Raw genomic sequence first — 6,000 nt, 5'->3', positions numbered from 1 at the left:
CTGTAGTACAAGAATGCATTGAGTTTCTTGGAAAAGCCTCTGTATTATCAGATATGAAGATAGATTTCATAGATTTAAATGATAGAACAGAGAAAGGTCCCATCTACACTAACCATGTAGGTTGATATTGAAGCTGATCAGCTCATTGGTGACAAAACAGCACAGGGTTGACTGTAAAATAGCCTTGCCCCAGTCGTGGAAAGTCAGAGTTAAGTCTGAATTTTGCTACAGGTTTTGAACCTTCCCCCAAACTTGTGCCTAATAGAACAGTTTGGTGCTGGAGGTTTCAAAGTTTTTATAAGTAACATTAAAAATAACTACAAGAGCTGTTGAATTTTCTATATAATGACACAGGATAACAGGGGACCATTTCTCCCAACGTTCAGAAATATTCACACATTTCCTGTTTTTAGGGAATTTTTTAACTTTGAAAAAAAGTATTTAAGGCATAAATCTTTGTTTGTGAACATTCAAAGTATTCAGCAGAAAAAGAATTATACCATATCTTGTCAAATGAGTGGTCACAACCAGCTGATTTTAGCTTTAAAACCTATTTGTGCAATAAAATGTACACATATAAACAATCAATAATATTGATCCGTAGTGCTATATTCTGCTTGTTAGAAGGAAATATGGAACATAAGAAAAGCATGGAAAATGGAAGTGATTACGTAAACATGGAAACGTAAAAATACTACTTTCAAATAAGCAGGTGTAATAGATTCTAACTTTTGCCGGCTAGGCCAAAACCTGAGAGTCAGTGGGCTGGGCCTCCATCTTGGTAGGGCAGCTTAGAATAGCGGACATCTTAGTATAGGCAAGGAGGCAAGGGGAGGAGCCAGCCAACTCCTGATTGGTTTAAGCACCAAGGGGAGGAGTTGGGTGAGAGTGAAAAAGGCTGTCACTTCAGACAGGAGGGAGAGAAGGGTTCTGACAGAACAGAGAGAGGGATTCTAAGAGAGACAGGGAAAGATTCCAACAGAGAAGAAGTATTATAGGCAGGGAGAAGGAAGCTTTTGAGATAGGGAATAAAGAAAGGGACAAGGGCTTTAGTAAAGCTGGACTAGGATAGTTAGTGAGAAGACTTGTCAGCTTGTATTAAGGAGAGAATACAAGTAGGCTTATTGCCCTATAGTGAAGAGTAGACTAGAGGAAGTCTGGTTACTCTGTAAGACAGTCAGGGTGACTGATCTTAGAAACACACTGTTTCAGAGGGTTGAATAGTGTGAAGTAGGTAACTCACTTCAAATAAAAGCTACTCCTTCTGTAGAAACCTTATGGCTAGTAAGCCTGAGCCTCAGTAACAACAATACGTGTGTGTACCTCTCATTTTATGAGTTGTCATCTTCTTAAAGTTCAATAAACCTGTTATTAGTTCATCGTTAACTTGTCTCTGCCTCGGTCTGTTCTACTTAGTGAAACCAAGTCAGCCTGAACATCTTTATAGTCCAGTCAGCAAGCAAAGGAGCCCAAAAAGAAGAGCCAGAAGCCTAAGCACATATTACCTCAAATACATTCACACCTTGTTTCCTCAAACAGTAAAACTGAGGTGGCAGTGGCAAAAATCTACCAGTATCATCGGCCTCTCACATCATTAGTCATTCCCTCACTCAAATTCCTATCACGCAAGGTGATCGGTCAGCGTTCTTTATTACAGTGGTGTCAGGTGGGGATTTAAAAGCAAAGATCTCCCCTGCCAGTAATACATCACAGTGGATCCTCTCGCGTTGGGTGGGATCCGCAGCGCGTTCTTCCTTACATTGGTGGCAGCGGTGGGATTGAAAGGTTCCCCCCTGTCACACATGCGTTAAGGGACTCCTCATTCTCCCCTTAATTTTCCTTACACAGGCTCCCCCCACCATCCAGTGAAATAACAGTCTCCAAAGTTTGCCAGCTGTCTAATATCAAATCTTTTAACCTGACATTTGTATGGGTTAGGTTTGTGCACAGATTAATGCAAAAAGTTTTCACCTTGATCCAATCAGAAATCCATTATGTCCAAACCCCTGCATGCTAACAGTGTTGTGGCTTTGACACACATTGAGGAAAGTTAGAGAATTTAAACCGAAAGGATATCTAAAGTATCATATTTTAGCCTAGATGTTTTGCTCATACAATTTTCCTACATTGTATACAGTGGTAACTGGTGTCACTGGGTTTGATGAGGAAGCTGTGTGATAAGATGTCCTTCCCCCTCCTTCAGTCCAAAGATTAGAAGAATCACAAAAGCAAGAAAGTGCAGCAAATAAAGGCAAGCCATAGAAAAATGTAGCATAAATATTTTATATCAGGAATGTAAATCTTTATAATGTTCATAAGTATAGGCAAGAACAAATGATTTAACATTTTTCCCTTCCTGACTGAGAAATTCATCAAAAGCTATGCGATTGTCGAAGACTATTCACAATTTGACAATGATCTTCTTCTTGTTTTTTTAAAAAAGCAATTTTCTGCAAAGAAAGCAAGTTTACTGTACAGAAAATGTCATTTCTTGCTTTTCTTGTGTGTGTGTGTGTGTTTATGTTTATGTTTGTATTTTTGTTGTGTTTGTACAGAATAAGTCCCAAGCTGTGAAGTTTCTCACCTGTCTAGGATTTTCTTCAGTAGTTGAGTTTCCCCCCCAAAAAAAACGAGGATGAGGGAGAGGGCCTTCTCCATGGTAGCCCCCCGACTCTGGAACTCCCCAAGGATATCAGACAAGCCCCCACATTGGCAGTCTTTATGAGGAGCCTGAAAATGAGGCTGTTCCAGTGTGCCTTCCCTGAATAAAGGAACAATCCCCTACAAAATACCCTGAAAAGCACTTTAATTACCCATTGGGTTGCTCTCTACTCTTGGTTTAAAACCCTCCTACTGGATACATCCTTTGTTCATGTCCAACATTTACTTTTAAAGTTTTAACTATTAAATTTGGCCCAGCCATAGGTTTTTAATTTTTTCTGTGTTATTGTCCATGTCTGAGTTATCTAATTGTATTGTTTATTTTGCTATTGCTTGTTGTTTTACTATTGTTTGTTGTTTTATCATGTGTTGTTGGGCTTGGCCTCATGTACGCCGCTCCGAGTTCCTTGGGGAGATGGTGGTGGGGTATAAATAAAGTATTATTATTATTATTATTATTATTTTGTGGGAATATTTATTATCAATATCAAATACAGTTCAGTGTGGCCAGTGCAACATGTGCCTGTGGTACAAATAGGACAAAAATAAATACACAGGATCCTTGTGAAAGTGGGAAAATAAATACACAGTGCTCTTGTGTAGGTCTTCTTGGTGCTCCAGTGTGACAACTTTTTATGAGATTGAAATTGTAAACTACTTTCCATGAAATCTATTGGTTCCATATTTTTTCAGGGCATAATTTATGCAGGACTTAATGGACTGTCTAACTGAATTATTTGAACTGACAAGAACCAAGCCACCACATAGATTTTGAGAAACTTCATAAGATTGTGGTTATTCTGAGATGCAATTGAGGGAGTCAGTTTGAACTATAGTGCAGATAATTTCTGACAGTCATCAATTGTATTTGCTAATGTATTTGGGTGGGTCAGTAAATGTAACATAGCATGGAAAACATCTATTTCTTATTTTTCTGTGCATTTCTGATATTTTCATTAGTTTTTATATATGAAAATACTTCAAAGAATCACACAATCAGTTGCTTTATGAAGCTTATTTTGAAATGTATGCATGTTTGCAGGTTAAATTAAAACTTTAGTCTAAAATATTATCCCTTTTTAGACCATCTATGGCTTCAAGATGCAGTAACACACTTTTACACAAACAATCATTACAACCAGCTGTCAATTAAATAGTTTAGTCAGTCATCTGACTTCTAATTAATTATTAAACTTCAGTAGATTTGCATTTAATAACTCCTATGCACATGCATTTTCAATGTCACTGAAGGAAAAGCATATAATCTCAAGTGGACCATAATTAATTAATGAATACAAGCTCCTAGTTATTATCAAAATGGAAAGCTGTAATTCTATTTTGGAGAAAATGGAAAATCTTAGATATTAAAATATTCATTATGACAATTATATAGTGAAACCAAAATAGCCTCAGAAGTGAACAACACAACTTTAATCCTATCATGAAGAACCACATTTAAAAGATGTATTAGAATTGATTTATTGCTGCTGAACATTTTTCAACTTCACTACAGAATCTCATTGCTGAGAATAAATAATATTCTAATACTGTAGTTTCATGTCAAACATTTTCCAGAATCATAAAATCATTTAGCGAGTTCAACAAATTGTGCATGTTCTCCTCTGTTGATGGTTGACCTCTGGGTGGAGATGGTGAAGATAAAAATAAAGGAAGGGCCAAAGTTAAGAATTTCTCAACCTTTTTTTCTTGCACAAAGGACTCATACTTAAGGGGACTGCCTGAATTGAGCCCCCCCTTATTATCATTAAAAAAAATGCTGAAGAACCCACACATATCCCCTCTCCTATGTGGGGTCCCCCAAGGTGCAATTCTCTCTCCTCTTCAACATCTATGTTAGACCCCTTGCTAGTTTGGCTCAGAGTTTCGGCCCGGACTGCTACCAATATGCGGATGATATCCAACTCCTCCTGCGCCTGGAGGCTGGAGCAACGTCAATACCAGACTATTTCACCCTGTGTCTGGAAGCTCTGTCGAACTGGCTACGTGCTAGCAGACTGAAGGTGAACCCGGCAAAGACTGAGATTCTCTGGCATGCCACCCGGCAGGTCTGACTCCTCCATTGCCCACCTTCGATGGTGCTGCCCTATCTCCATCGACCACTATTAAGAGCTTAGGTGTTGTCCTGGATTCACAGCTGACAATGGAAGCTCAGGTCGCTGCTGCCAGAAACCAGGCCTTTTTCCATCTATGACAAGCGAGGCAACTGGCACCCTACCTATCTGACGAGGCTCTAGCAACTGTCATCCATGCCAAGGTCACGCCTAGGCTGGACTATTGCAACGCCCTGTATGTTGGCCTTCCGATTAGGGCTGGGCGGTTTCATTTCGTTAATTCGTAATTCGTTAAAAATTCGTAATTTTTTTTATAACGAAGCGATAACAAACCATTCTGGAGCAACTTAAAAACGAAACGAATTTTTAAATTCATTTCGTAAATGCTTCGGATTCGTTATGTATTCGTTTCGTTATCGGTTTGAGGTCGTTTCGTTATTATTTCCGCATGTCTGGGGCAAGTTTTATAGTTGTTTTTTGTTTAATTAGTGAAAAAAAAATTATAATATCACACCAACAGTCAACAACAGAGGGAGAGGGAAGCTTCAGAAGTTCCCCTTGTCCCATTTGGAGGTTTTTTAGTGTATTGCGCGGTCGCGTCCGCCATTAATGAATCGATTCGTTATTGTTTCGTATTTGTTTCGTTAATGTTTCGTAATTTTTTTAACATTTACGAAATTTCGTAAATATTGAACTTTTTAAAAGAAAAATTTCAGAATTCTTTTAAATATCGAAACGCAAAAAACCCCAAAAAACGAATTGATTTTAGAAACAAATTTTTCCGTGGTTGCCCAGGCCTACTTCGGATGTCTACGACCCGAAAGCTTCGTATCGTTCAGAATGCGGCAGCCAGGTTACTCACAAGAAGGCCCATGAAATGCCATATAACACTAGTGCTGCAACATTTACACTGGCTTCCAACTGAGTACCGTGGCCTGTATAAGATGTTAGTTCTGACCTTTAAAATTCTTTACGGCCAGGGTCCATCCTACCTTAGGGACCGCCTCTCCTTCTCCCATCGTCGGAGGTCGCAACAACCAGCCCAACACGACTTACTCTATATACCGGGTCCTAGAGAAGTGTCCTTGGAAAGGACCAGACGCAGGGCTTTTTCTATTTCTGCCCCTGCCTTATGGAATTCCTTGCCGCCCTGTATGAGAGCCATGCGTGACTTAGGACCTTTTACTCAAGCACTTAAGACCTGGCTTTTTACTAGAGCATTCGATCCCTGTTAATTTTTAATTTTTGTATGTATGTATTTTATCTT

The sequence above is a fragment of the Anolis sagrei genome, chromosome 3, assembly GCF_037176765.1.
Source record: "Anolis sagrei isolate rAnoSag1 chromosome 3, rAnoSag1.mat, whole genome shotgun sequence".
NCBI classification, from domain to species: domain Eukaryota; kingdom Metazoa; phylum Chordata; class Lepidosauria; order Squamata; family Dactyloidae; genus Anolis; species Anolis sagrei.
The sequence above is the reverse complement of the archived record's forward strand: the minus strand, read 5'-3'. Positions refer to the sequence as shown.